The 15328-nt window shown below is 38.0% G+C and overlaps 1 long non-coding RNA gene across 1 annotated transcript; it reads right to left on the bottom strand.

The window, feature by feature from the left end:
• Positions 1-1339: 1339 nt before the first annotated feature.
• On the bottom strand, positions 1340-6059 carry LOC132657966 (uncharacterized). Its single transcript, XR_009596801.1, has 3 exons — positions 5964-6059; positions 5341-5378; positions 1340-4186 (listed from the first exon to the last, which is right to left on the bottom strand). It is a non-coding gene; the product is annotated as an uncharacterized LOC132657966 (long non-coding RNA).
• Between the last annotated feature and the right edge of the window lie 9269 nt (positions 6060-15328).

Genomic DNA, 15328 nt, shown 5'->3' with positions numbered 1-15328 from the left:
CAGGATATGGGGCTTCCCAGGTGGCTCATTGGTAAAGAATCTTCCTGCCAAACAGGAGACCTGGGTTCAATCCCTGGGTTGGGAAGATCGCCTGAAGAAGGGACTGGCTACCCACTCCAGTATTCTGGCTTGGAGAACTCCATGGACTGTATAGTCCACAGGGTCACAATGAGTCAGACATGACTGAGAGACTTTCATTTTCAACTAGGATGCACTGTGTTCAAACTTATGTCTTACTCTTGCTTCAGATAAGACATATTCTCTTGTGAAACAGAGTTCTCAAACATACCCAGAGGTCTGTGGTGGCCAAAAGCTAAGCAGTGTTCCTCTAACAGTCACATTGTATGCATGTGTGGAGAGCTTCTTCCGCTAACTTTGAAGACCAGGGAGATCTAGACAAAAGTGGTGCCTAGACTAGAGGCTTCTCACCGACTAACAGTGATATGGAAAACCTGAAGACCTTTCTTTTTTTAACTAACTTACAAGGCCCATCCTTTAAGGTATTTGGGAGTGAAACTACTGGAATGAAATAACAATGTACTATTGCAGTAGGCCATTACTACTTCTTAAGTATTCTGTGTGGGTCATGAGCTGCCTGATAGGAACCTGATGGCTAAAAGTTGATTTGAAATAATAGTAAAGACAACCATTAACAGTCAATGAATAGTTGCTGAATTTTTCATGTATCAGCCTTGTGCTAGACATGTCTAACTATAATATTTGCTTATTTGGGACTCCTAGGTGGTTCAGTGGTAAAGAATAAGCCTGCCAATGCAGTCTCATACAGGAGATGTGTGTTTGATCTTGGCTTGGGAAGATCCCCGGGAGGAGGAAATAGTAACCCAGTCTAGTATTCTTGCTTGGAAAATTCTATAGACAGAGGAGCCAGGCCTTGCCAGTCTAGTATTTTTGCCTGCCTCAGTCCATGGGGTCACAAAGAAACACGACTAAGCTACTGAGCATGACATAAAACTCAAAATCAGGAGAAAACTATTAGACATAAAGTTCTGATACACTTATCTATGTTGTTCATTTCTTTGCATCAAAGCAAGCAATCAAATGAAAAGAGCTTTCGTATCCTTTCCTTAGAATAATAGAGATAGCATTTGTGATTTAATTTCTAAAACCCTTCTTTCTGATAAGCAACATTCTCATATTGTAATATTAAATCATAGATTAGAAAAAGGCTGATTGATTTCATCTTCTTCTACATGCCATGCAGTTTTATATGTCCTTCTCTAAGTCTTATACATAGTCAAAGAAGATGCTAATTATGCAGAGAGATGTATCCCTTGTTGAAGGTAGATCAGCAACAGTAGTCTTTGATAGAACCATTAAATAAGACTCCTTCAAGTTTTTGTTTAATTGATTTCAATAAGACCAGATATTAATCAGATCAATAATTAAGAGAAACCCTGGGAGGTAAATAATTAACAATACATGAGATCTATCTCTATATAATAAGATTGAACTGCTATGAGTCAGACAAATAAGCACCATACACGAAACACACACATACAAACCAATAAGCCAGTATAAAACATAGGGACTCTGTTCAGCTATTTTGTTTAAGATTGTAAGACTTTACTCAGTTTTTACTATTATTCTTCCAAGTTTATTTCATCATTTGTTTTCATGTTTTATTAAGTGGAGTAGGAACACCATAAATAACACATTATTATTTATGGCAGATCTGTTGTGTGTGGCTCAATAAACTGGACCAAAATTTCCTAGGCAGGACCCTAAACTCAGTGACATTAGATGATTTATTGAGATCCTCAAACATGAACTTGAAATAGTATATAAAAGTCTGTGGTCAATAGCCATATTAATCATAAAAATGTTGACTTGCTGCAAGTATTAAATAAATTTAACTTTTATAGGGTGTCTCACACAGTAATATCTTTCAGGGATAAAGCACATTCCCTGTTGCTTTACCTTTGACTTGAGCCAAGAAACATGGCATAGACCAACATGAACTCAAAACTCAGCTAAAATTAAACAACTTAGTGTGCATCTAACTAAACGGTATCTAATAAACATGCTAAAGAGACAGGGTATTTTTGTTTTGAGGACTTTCATCTGCAAAATTGTAAGCGCTGAATTTCCCTCTCGTAGAAAAGAGTTGCTTTGGTTTCTTTAACAAGGTTAAGCTTTTTCTAAGCACATTGTGAACAAGATTTCTGAATGATCTTTCATCCCTTTCGTATGCACAAAAGAAAATGCAAAATTTAAAATGTCCAGCCGTGACTACATAGACTATAAACTCCTATACATTTTTTCCTATTCTCTAGCAGAGACATGTATTTTGCTCTTTTATCCTGAACTTTCTCAATTCTCTCTCATCACTGATAAAGTAGAAAGGTGGTAGAAATGCATAGAATGTACTTTGGGGCTTATCAGAAGAACTATCTATACAAATTAAAATAATAGTAGTTAAAAAATCAACCATAAAAACTATTGTATCAAATATGAGACATCCTTTTTCTCCCCACAAAATCCAGTAACCCCACTATATATATACTGATATAAGAGGTGATTAGAAAGAAACAAGAGGAACAAAAACTTTACTGTGGCCAACGGCTGTGGCAAAATTTCCTATGTATGAGATCAAGTGTTTCTTAATCCTTGAGATGGGCATGTTAGTATTTGCCTTGTCCACCTCACAATGCTGTAGTAAAACTCTAAAGAGATTGTTTTTGTGATAAAAGTGTTCTGAATGCTGTGGAATGCTTTAAAAACTGTCTCTTGCTTTTCATCTCAAAAGTCCAGAGTGACAGCTGGAGAGCAGGTAATGACCACAACTGGATAAAAGACAGAGATTAAGTAGAAGCATGCTAGAAGGATGCCCCCTTTGGTCACCTGCTCTACACTTGCATTTTTATCTTGCTTCAAGAAGGATAAAAATAAACTGGTCAGTCAGATTCCAGAACATGCATAGCTATAGTTCATCATGAGACAGTTCATAATTCATTGAAATCCACACAAAAATATGGCACGCTTTTCTGTCTCCTCACTTTGTAAAGTCTAAAGCATAAGACAATAGTCCTGGCCATCCTGTTCCTTTCTCTCTTGCATCTTAAATATTGATTCTTTCTTCTTTTTCATCCCCTGATATTCTATAACAACCTGAATACAAAAATACTATAGAATTTAGGTTAGAACTCAATAAAGGGTCCTAAGGATTAGAGGGTAAAACTTCTCATTGAGGTTTGGACACAAGTCTGGATGACAGTAATGTGATTGTGTTTCTTGTGCCATTGTTACAAATTATATTCTTGAGTGCATTGTGAGAAGAAATGGTTATGGTCTTGGGTGGGATTCAGGTAGTATTCTTTCCCTAGTCATATTATCAAAACCTTGCTTTGGTTTATGGCACATACCATTAAAATTCCCTGTACCATTTTTTCATTCACTCAGTCAAAAAAAAAATATATATATATTGTTCTAGACATAAGAGATACAGATGTTTACAAGGTGTACAAGGATCTTGCTTTTATGAAGTATATATTCTATGGGAGAGAAGTGCCATCAGTTCAGTTCAGTTCAGTTCAGTCGCTCAGTCGTGTCTGACTCTTTGCAACCCCATGAATCGCAGCATGCCAGGCCTCCCTGTCCATCACCAACTCCTGGAGTTCACTCAGACTCACGTCCATTGACTCAGTGATGCCATCCAGCCATCTCATCCTCGGTCGTCCCCTTCTCCTCCTGCCCCCAATCCCTCCCGGCATCAAAGTCTTTTCCAGTGAGTCAACTCTTCTCATGAGGTGGCCAAAGTACTGGAGTTTCAGCTTTAGCATCATTCCTTCCAAAGAAATCCCAGGGCTGATCTCCTTTAGAATGGACTGGTTGGATTTCCTTGCAGTCCAAACAACTCTCAAGAGTCTTCTCCAACATCACAGTTCAAAAGCATCAATTCTTCAGCACTCAGCCTTCTTCACAGTCCAACTCTCACACCCATACATGACTACTGGAATATGCCTCTTCAGAGAGGGAGTGGGGAGAGGACGAGATGGAGAGTACAACACTTCATACTGGTTGAGTGGTGGTGGTGGTGGTGGTGGTGGTTTGGTCACTAAGTCATGTCCGACTCTTGCAATCCCATAGACTGTAGCCTGTCAGGCTCCTCTGTCCATGGGATTCTCCAGGCAAGAATACTGGAATGGGTTGCCATTTCGAACTCTTTCTAAGGAAGTCACATAAAGGTCAAGGAAGGGACATAGAAAAAGAGAAGGCCCAGGAGGCCAGTCAGTGGAGCCAGTAAAGATAGCTAAGAAGGATCAGCTAGTGAGGTGGAGAAAAACTACAAAGAATGGCACCTCTGTGCTTCAGAGCCCTTCTACTTAGGTAAAAGAAAATTTATTCTTGTCATCAAACAATGTCAGCGGTTGATGAATATTAAGAGAGTTTCAGAAGTTTTATGTCATACTAAAACTATTTATGAAAGAATCTTATTTCATAGCTTTTGTTTCTTTGCTATGCTAGTAAAGCAGCAAATAATCTTGAGGAGTTGTGACTGTTCATGTTATAAGAATCAATGCAAAATTTCATGCAGAATTGGAGGATTTTGAACTTGAATTCTTTACTCACATTCCCCAACAGGAAGTGCATCTCACCTGGGACTATCAGTATGGCTTGAAATGCTGCAAATTCAAGTGTTTAATGATCAGGCTAGTAATGGCTGTAAAAATCATATTGTGGTATCTCAATCTATACCACTTCTAATAAATGTAATGGACATTTTAAAAGCAAGCTCAGATTTATTTTCGATGCAGCAGAATATCTGCAGGCCATAATGTGGTTCTACAAAAGAAGACAAATTTATGCAGGAAATTTTGGAGCAATGAGACATGAGGCTAAGGAGTATTGATTTGGAATTTCTGTATCATTTAGAGGTCAAATGGAAATCATATGGCCAAAAGAATTGTAAAACATTTGCTCTACAATTCGGCAGCCATGAGAGAAATAGTGTGTGTGTATAACCAACATCTCAGCCATGTTTATCCAGGGTATATATCCCAGAGGATTTCTTATGCTGATCCCTAAGGGACCATGTGTGAGATTGTTCATCATGGCAGTTTTTACAGAAGAGAAGACTTTGAGGGAGCCAAGAAAATGAGACTGGATATAGGGATGGATAACCAAAATATGATAGATACATACTGTATGATGTCACAGTTGACAACATGTACATAAATGTTCATGTAGCAAAGTACACAGAACTTACAAATATAGTATGAAGTGAAAAGAAGAAATAGAATGAAATTCATTGCACATTTGTCTTTAAATACAATTACCCAATTAAATGCCCTAATACCACTACAAATTTTATAAGGATACAATCAAAAGGTTGAAATCCAATACCTCAGTGCAGGTGCCTATAGGAAAGGAGGAAGATGAATATAGGAAAGGGAGGTGAGGGAGAAAAACAGAAAACCTAAAATTGAATTTTAAAAAATGGCTTATGTTTAAAACATGAAGCAAAGAGTGTAACTCATGTCTCTACTGCTGAGGACAAAAAAAAAAAAATTGTAAAAACAACAAAACACTCCTTTTACCCACTTATTCAAATTTCTCTCAAAAGTAAGCCAACCCAAATTCTGTTGAGCCAAATGATGGGAAATAATCTCTTATTCATCTTAGGATAATGCAGCAAGATATAGACCAGAGTGTGTTCCCTCCCTAATATATTCCAACCACATGAGACCAAAACAGTCATGAACTTGGTGGGGGCTGGATATTTGGTAAAAGCAGCAAGGAAATAGTGCTGAAGGAGTGAGTAGGTGAGTGGTAACATTTGGTTAGTGACCCTCAATTTAGACAGAGTAACTCATATCCACACATTAGCAGTCTTGAGTTGAGAATATTATAAGGAAAATGGGAGGATATCAAAACCATGCCACATGCAACATAAAGCAAAGAAAAAATGTGCTTGTCCTCTTCCCCTCCCTGTTAGCTCTTACAATGCCCGCAGATGTTTTCCTTCTGACTCTCATCTTTGCTTCCTTCTGTGACCCTTCCCCTCATACTGATTTTGTTTTTAACTTTCCTTGACTCTCAGTCCTGGCCTCCTGACTTCCTTGTAACTAACACCACATCCCTGTCGGCCTGGCATTCACTTGAAGATTATTGCTTTGCACGGGCATCTGAGAACTTCCTCCTCCCCTGACCCTGACAGCCACCACTCAGTGTTGTATATTTGGAAAAGAAGGAAGGGCAGAGGCCCCCACACAGAAACATCTGTGTCAGTACCCATTTTCTCAGATCTTGGGCTATTTTTCTTCATACTATGCTGGCTATTAGAGGGGGTCTAATGTTGCTTTTTAATGAAAGCCACCTTTAGATTTAGGGAAAATCACATTCATATTTATATAAAGCCTTCTTATATGAGATCTGAATGTTTATGCCCAGGTTTCCAAGAAGTCATAGGCCAAGGAGAAGACAAAAACCTACATAGATTGGTACTTAAGGCAGTAAGCTAATATGGATCCTTTTATAATTTAGCACTGAAGAGCCCTCCTCATGTAACCAAGGGGGAAATTTTCTTAGGATTGAATATCTGTTTCCTGTTCTGATAATTGGCACCTGCTCCAAATTTGGATGAGTATGCCACATGCAGGATCAGCATCTGGTGTCCCAAGCCAAACTGACCTTAGAAAACTCCATATGTGATCAGAAATGGAGAAACTTTCTGGCTCAAGTTTTCATTAGGCAAATGAAAGCTTTAGGGTTTCATTTCACTTCAAAGACAAGATCCTCTGAGCACTATATCCTGTTGCACCGGTAGTGATGATATTATATTAATAGCTATGAGGTACCAGAGCTGAAGAGTGGAATATTAGGCATCTACTTCCTAGCCATAAAGCATGAGTAGTTAGGCAGTGCCAGTGGTTTTTTGTGAAATTGAAGACATGATTAAAATTTCCTCAAGTCCTCGGAAAGTTTCCTCTCAAATATATTTGCCACTTTGTGATGGGATGACTCTTGCAAATATTTCAATAGCCAAAAGCTATCTCAGCTATGTTGTATAAGCAGGAGTTACAGTCAACTCAACTGTTATGAACAGTTACTGTAAAATAACTCTTTGCCTTTTCATTTTACTTGAACTTTCAACTAATTACTGCCATGTCTATTTGTTAAAACAGATTGCTATGACAAAGAAACCTCACATTTATTAAGTATTTACTCTGTGCCAGATATGTTAGATAATTAGCAAGCCTGTGATTTGCCATTTGTCTATTTGCTCTCAGATCCTTTCTCTGCCTTTCTGCTGCTGTGTTCTGTTTCACGTGAAATGACATTTACAAGGGTTTCTTTTCCCCTGGTTTCCATGTAAGTTTGGTCAATGGGGCTTCCTTGGTAGCTAAGATGGTAAAAAATTCTGTCTGTGGTATGAGAAACCTGCGTTGAATACCTGGGTTGGAAAGATCCCCTGGAGAAGGGTATGGCAACCCACTCCAGTGTTCTTGCCAGAAGAATTCCATAGACTGAGGAGCCTGGTGGGCTACAGTCCATGGGGTCACAAAGAGTTAGACATGACTGACTGAGTAACTAAAACTTTCAATTCTACTTGGTCAATAGGAGTCATTACTAAAAGCCTGGTATCCTTTTCTTGGCTTCTCTGTGTCTTAGCCTCCAGTGCTATTACAGTTTCATGAGACAGCCTCTCTCTCAGAGTCCTCCTTGGTTTCACCTTTTACTAAGTTATCCCTGACACTAAGCTCCAGCAAAGCCACTTGGTCCTTTTATTCTCTCAGGAATAACTAGTTGTGGCTGCCTCCTAAATCTAAATTCTAAATTGCATCACCATTTCTTTATTAGCCTCTCACCTATAGCAGCATCTGTGTATCCAATTTCCTGTTTCAATTTCTGTTTGAAATATCCCAGGTGGCTTCTGTTTTCCTGATTGGATGTCAGCTGATAAAATAAACTTGTACTATTTTGATTAACCCAATACAAAATTAGTATTGGGATAGTCCCATAATCCCACAGAACAATAACACTGGTTTGTAAAGACTTTATAAAGTAAAAAATGTGAGTATGTGTATGCCTGTGTGTACAAGTTCTTGCATATGTGTGTGGCTTGTAGGCAAAACCATAATCAAGGACTGAAATGGGAACAGGTTTGATCCTAGTCTTCCACCAACATTTTTTATTTTGAAGTACTTTCACCATGCAAAATTGTTATTTCCTTTCTCTTTGTTACTATTGTTACTAGTGTTATTTTACCTCAACTGTACCAAGACACACAAAGGGTAGTTAGGAAGGGGGCTTTCAATATGATATGGCCCAAGTAGAAACATTTCATCATACAATTGCCTGCCCCTCCACAAAGAAAAACAATTAAAGAGGATGTATTGAATTCAATTACCTTTGTTTTTCCTCTTTTGGCCCATATTTGTTGAACTAAAAAAAAAAAAAATTAAAAATAAACCTAAAAAGAGATTTTTGATAAATCTTATATGATATATATTTATATAGGTATGTACATTTATACATATATTTCTGTGCATTTCTTTACACATATATGAAGCAAGTCTTTGTTTTAATTATGAGATAACTTTCCCAGAGATTTTTCTGTTGTTACATAAAATTAATTTTTAAAGAATCAATTCAGAAATGAATAACACCTCAAAAGAGATCTGGCAGAAAAGGAAGTTATATGGTCAGGACAGGAGCAAACAGAGGGAAAAAGGTTTCTAGGCCCTCCCTCTCCTCCTGGGAGATACAGATAAAGGAGGAGTAGTCTGTGATCCAGTGGGATGGACACTGAGTCAGATTCTTTAGGTGATTAAATGACACAAAGTACAAAAAGGTAAGATATTGGCTGAGAATCAAGACAGATTATAAAAGACTGTGCATAGAAAAGGAGAGTCTGCTAGCAAAGATGCTGGACTTTTTTTTCCCCACTCTTCTCTTGAAAATGAGCCATAGAAAAATGGGAATAGAAGTACTTTTATCTAAAAAGAAAGAAATGAATTCATGTAATTTCTGGGTCATCATATTTGCTCAGTGACCAGTCCTAACTCCACCCTCACAGAGAAAAAAAAAAAAAAAGCGCTAATGGTTTTGAATGTGTCTTTTTATCTGGTGGAGACTGAAATACCCTCAGCTGGGACTGGGAGAGACAAGGGGATACCCACTGCCCCCCCTGCCAAGTGCAGCTTCAACTTGGGAGTGGTCTGGGAGCATGGAGGGGTTTGCTCTCCCCTTCAGTAGTCCTGTGCCTTAGGACTGCAAGATGTTATCACAAGTTCTGAAGGTACAGGAGAAAGTCAGCCAACCTCCTGGGGCCTGGTTTTCCTCACCTGTAATACAAATTAAGGAAGCCTTCGCTTACACTACAGATCTCAAAGACTCTTCCAGCTGTTCTAGCATATCGGAAACATCTTTTATAAATCCCAAAGGCCTAAGTTTAAAATAGTAATTCTGACCCCAAATTCCTTTCTGTCGGTGTCAAACTCAGCACTTTTATGAACAACTCCAGAAAATCTCCTCAGTAGGCTGAACGCCATGTGGCCAAGAGGTTAAATGGGAAACAGAGTGTGAATTACTTAGAGAGCTATTTTATAAACAAACACCAACTAGGATTGAACTCTGTACTGATTTGGAGGTGACTTAAGTCTAATTTCCTGCTCCTTCCCATTCTTTCCTTTCAGGACCGAAAGCATTAAGTGCTGCAGAGAGAGCCCCTGTGGAGCGCCCCCTCCTCTCCTTCTCAAGATCCTGACAGGAAGAGGCTGCCTTTTGTCACAGTTTGACTGACTGGTGTGAGTGACACTGAAATGCTCCATCCTGCTCAGCCTGAAACACAGTGGCACTAATCCTAAAGGACAAACAAAACAAAGTGTTTTTTTTTTTTAATATATATAAAAGGAAATGGCTTGGAGAGAAACTGGCCAAAGCCTCCTCCAGAGAAGAAATGAAGAGCGTCTTCTTTCTGAATGGCAGCTGGGAAGAGGCCTATCAATCAATCTGGCGGTCTCCACACACCTGCATACTATTCCTACCAATGAGACTTTACAAACCTATTATGATGCAAAGTTGTGACTCAGAATCATATCTCCATAAAGCTTTTCTGCTCCTCAGAAGCCCAGGTCAATTGAGGGCAAGCAAGTGCACAAACCAGCAGGCTTTAAGGAGAACCTTAGGGCTCAGAGCAACAGCTTTCCTTTTTCTGCTTTTATGGAGTAGATTGCCTTCTGCAGCCTTGGCTGTGATCTCAGCTCCTCTCACTCTCCGTCTTGGCTATCTGCCTGGTCTCCTGCTGTCCTCATCTGTAGGAGCTACACAGCTCAGCAAGAGACCGTTCTTAGTGTACCCATCACAGCACTGGAAGAAAAAGAATACTGAGATACTTGCCTGCAAAGCAAAAGAACCTCCCATTGGAATGAGGAATTCATTCTTTTAAGAACTGATTTACAAAAGGAAACCTCCCCAAACTAAAAGCCTAGATGAAAAAGCACCATGTCTTAAAAGGAACAGTTCTGTTTTTTTTTTTTTTTTTTTTAAACTAAAGTGAAACACATGTGAGAAGAATGAAAGAAATGCCCTCTCACTGGCTGCTGATTGGTTTCTCAGTTTGGTTCAGTGTTTAGAAATTCAGAGTAATTCTTTGTTAGATATTATATACTAATGTCTTCCAACTAAGATGAAAATATTTAACTATGCAGTACTCTGTGTGATTGCTATTACTTACTCCGGAATTACTGTTTTATTTGATAATTATATAACAGGATAAGATATATGAAGACAGAGGTCCTGATGTGTAAATAGTCAGATCCTTCTGGTAATTATACTGTTTATCAGAGACTTGCTGTTTTATTGATGTTTATTCTTTGTAATAAGGTCAATATTTCTTGTTCTGTGTTCAGAAATAAGAACATCAAAATGCCACTCATCTGTGACACTATTTTGACACGGTTTATGTTTACTGCTAATTGAATTATGAAACTTGAACATTTTTTGAAAAACATATGCTCTATAATACATAATATGAGTCTTAAATATTAAGGAGAAGATAAAAGGCTTGGTCACTTTCAATAAGTGCCTTATCAATTATACTTTTAATTATTGTTAAATATCAAAATGTTATTTAAGTGAGTGTTAATGGAGGGGTGAGAGTTTTAATGAAAAGTAGATTCTTCAAGTTTATACAGTGCTAACACTGTGATGATTTTTTCTTGAACATATACATTAAATGTCTTGTATAAATACATGAAAATTGGAGTTCAAATCTTAATAGAATAGGTTTGTTTTCATCCTCTGGGAAATAAGGAAGGATAGATATTGCTGAGTTCATAGTAGGTGCTTAATAAATATCTGTTGATTGGTTAAGTATTGACAGAAGAAAGCAAGGAAATAATTTAAACTTTGTTATGTCATAACTATGACTTGAATAATAACCCTTGGATTGAGTACCATAGTCACCTATTGCACAGTTTAAAATCCAGATAATATAAGGCAATTTTTACCTATCTTTGGTAAGTTTCTCCTTGAAACTGATTTTCCTTGGCTTTAATTTTTTAGGGAAAAAAATAAAGTATAATTTACCTCTAGGGAGCAGAGAGACTTCCATTATCTCATGACAACAAGATGGTCAATAATACTGTAAGTTCTCAGTGCATAAATCATATTCTGAAGGCGCTTCAGAAATACAGAAGGCATTTTAGCCAGTCTCCAGGACTTTCATTTCTGTCATTGGAATCAGAAGCAGAGACAAAAAAAAAAAAAAATTTTCCAAAAGTTCTTTTGAATTAAAAATGTTGCTTGAATGCTAGTCTCTTTTAAAACTTAAGGATAATTATAGTCACCTCTTATGAAACTTGACTGTTTTTAAGCAGAAATGTGAGAAATACAACTAGTGCTATGTAGTACCATTTTTATACTCTCAAGTGTTTGGTTAAAAGTTAAAGTCAACACAGTACAGTGGAGTCAAGAGACCTCCATTTTAGTTTCAACTCTGCCCCAACTATGCATCCTGAGCAAGTTATTTACTCTGTCTTCACTTGTGAAATTAAATCAGATTAGACAATCTCCACTGAATCTCGTTCAATATTTCAGAGGTTGTGTGATGTTCCCCTTAATAATAATTCATGTATTTTTTTGTACATTGAGAGCTCCTTATGTGCCAGTTACCATGCTGTGTTTTATCTTCATTTACTTATTAAATTCATGATTACTAATGCCATTCTCTGTGTCAAGATGAGGTTTAGAGATTCTAAGTGACTCACTCAGTGTCTCACAGCTAATCAGCCCATGTACTCTGATTTCAGTATCTCACCCAACTTGTCTGAGACTGAAGACCCTATAATGTTGTAAAAACATTAAAACTCACAGGGTGTTGCAGGTTGAGTTCCCTGGAAGTCATTGTTCAAGATGGAGATTAACAAGCAGAAGGATTATTAGGGACTGCCTCGCAGAAGGAAAGGGAGGAGAGCAAGGAAGGAGAAAGTAAACTACAATGCAGTCTCAACACTTGTCTCAATCCTTCTGGAAGTTCCAAAGATGTGATGGCCATTCAGTGCTGTCTGAGGTTCAAGCAAGAGAGTGGGGTCTTTTCATAGACAAATCAGTCAATCGATCACTCGATACAAGAAATTCAGGGAGGGGGTGTGACCTTGGTCAATGCAGATCCTTGCAGCCTAGACAGTCCCTGTAACAGACTGTCACCTGAGGGCTTTCATTGGCAGCCCTCTCAGTAGCTGAGGGAATAAGTCTTGATTCTTGAGAGGGAACTATGTGATTCATCACAGCATCCAAGAGGAAAGGACGTGAAAGTGTAAGAAATAGGGTTGAAGTGAAGTGAAATGAAGTGAAGTGAAAGTCACTCAGTCGTGTCCAACTCTTTGCGACCACACATGGACTATACAGTCCCTAGAATTTTTCAGGTCAGGAATCTAGTGTGGGTAAACTTTCCCTTCTCCAGGGGAACTTCCCAACCCAGGGATCAACCCAGGTCTCCCGCACTGCAGGGTGGAATTTTTTTTTAAGTTATATTTTTACTGAACGATAATCACTTTATAGAATTTTGTTGTTTTCTGTCAAACCTCAACATGAATCAGCAGTAGGTATACATATATCCCCTCCTTTTTGAACCTCCCTCCCATCTCACCCCTCTAGTTTGATACAGAGCCCCTTTTTGAGTTTCTGAGCCATATAGCAGATTCCCATTGTCTATCTATTTTACATATGGTAATGTAAGTTTCCATGTTACTCTTTCCATACATCTCACCCTCTCCAACTCTGTCCCCATGTCCATTAGTCTATTCTCCAACTCTGTTTCTCCATTGCTGCCCTATAAATTAATTCTTCAGTACCATTTTTCTAGATTCCATATATGTGCATTAGACTACAATATTTATCTTTCTCTTTCTGACTCACTTCACTATGTGTAATAAGTTCTAGGTTAATCCACCTCATAAGAACTGACTCAAATGTATTCCTTTTCATGGCTGAGTAATATTCCATTGTGTATATGTACCACAACTTCTTTATCCATTCATCTGTTGATGGACATTTAGGTTGCTTCTATGTTCCAGCTATTGTAAATAGTGCTTCAGTGAACAATGGGCTACATATGTCTCTTTCAATTTTGGTTTCCTCAGGGTATATGTATAGGAGTGGGATTGCTGCATCATATGGTGGTTTTATTCCTAGCTTTTTAAGTAATCTCTATACCATCTTCCATAGTGGCTGTATCAATTTACATTCCCACCAGCAGTGCAAGAGTGTTCCCTTTTCTCCACACCCTCTCCAGCATTTATTGTTTGTAGACTTTTTGATGATGGCCATTCTAAACAGTATGAGGTGATATCTCGTTGTGGTTTTGATTTGCATATCTCTAATAATGAGAATTGATGCTTTTGATCTCTGGTGTTGGAGAAGACTCTCAAGAGCCCCTTGGACTACAAGGAGATTCAACCAGGACTAGAAGAAATCAGTCCTGAATATTCATTGGAAGGACTGATGCTAAGGCTGAATCACCAATACTTAGGCCATGTGATGTGAAGAACTGACTCATTTGAAAAGACCCTGATCCTGGGAAAGATTGAAGGTAGGAGGAGAAGGTGATGACAGATGATGAGACGGTTGGATGGCATCACTGACCCAATGGACATGAGTTTGAGCAAACTCCAGGAGTTGGTGAAAGACAAAAAGCCTGGCATACTGCAGTCCGTGGGGTCGCAAAGAGTCGGACACGACTGAGCGAGTGAACTGAACTGAACTGAATAATGAGTGATGTTGAGTGTCTTTTTATGTGTTTGTTAGACAACTGTATGTCTTCTTTGGAGAAATGTCTGTTTAGGTCTTTCTGCTACTTTTTGATTGGGTTGTTTGTTTTTCTGGCATTGAGTTGTATGAGCTACTCATATATTTTGGAAATTAATCCTTTCATTTGCTATTATTTTCTTCCATCCTGAGGGTTGTCTTTTTACCTTGCTTATGTTTCCTTTGCTGTGCAAAAGCTTTTAAGTTTAATCAAGTTCTACTTGTTTACTTTTGTTTTCATTTCCATTACTCTAGGAAGTGGGTCATAGAGGATCTTGCTTTGATTTATGTCATCATGTGTTCTGCCTATGTTTTCCTCTAAGAATTTTAAAGTTTTTAGTCTTACATTTAGGTCTTTAATCCATTTTGAGTTTATCTTTGTGTATGGTGTTAGGAAGTGTTCTAATTTCATTCTTTTACACATAGCTGTCCAGTTTTCCCAGCACCATTCATTGAAGAGGCTGTCTTTGCCCCATTGTCTATTCTTCCCTCATTTGTCAAAAATAAGGTACCCATATGCACATGGGTTTATTTCTGAACTTTCTATCTTGTTCCATTGGTCTATATTTCTGTTTTTGTGCCAGTACCACACTGTCTTGATGACTCTAGCTTTGTAGTATAATCTGAAGTCAAGAAGGTTGATTCCTCCAGCTCCATTGTTCTTTCTTAAGACTGCTTTCACTATTTGGGGTCTTTGGTGTTTTCATATGATTTGTGAAATATTTTGTTCTAGTTCTGTGAAAAATGCCATTGGTAATTTGATAGGGATCACAATGAATCTGTAGATTACGTTTGGTAGTATATTCATTTTCATAGTATAGATTCTTCCTACCCAGGAACATGGAACATCTCTCCATCTGTTTTTGTCACCTTTGATTTCTTTCATTAGTGTCTTATAATTTTCTGTGTACAGTTCTTTTGTCTCTTAGGTAAGTTTATTTCCAGATATTTGATTCTTTTTGTTGCAGTGGTGAATGGGATTGATTCCTTAATTTTTCTTTCTGATATTTCACTGTTAGTATAGAGAAATGTAAGTGATTTCTGCGTATTGATTTCG

The sequence above is a fragment of the Ovis aries genome, chromosome 1, assembly GCF_016772045.2.
Source record: "Ovis aries strain OAR_USU_Benz2616 breed Rambouillet chromosome 1, ARS-UI_Ramb_v3.0, whole genome shotgun sequence".
In the NCBI taxonomy this organism is placed as follows: domain Eukaryota; kingdom Metazoa; phylum Chordata; class Mammalia; order Artiodactyla; family Bovidae; genus Ovis; species Ovis aries.
The sequence above is the reverse complement of the archived record's forward strand: the minus strand, read 5'-3'. Positions and strand labels throughout refer to the sequence as shown.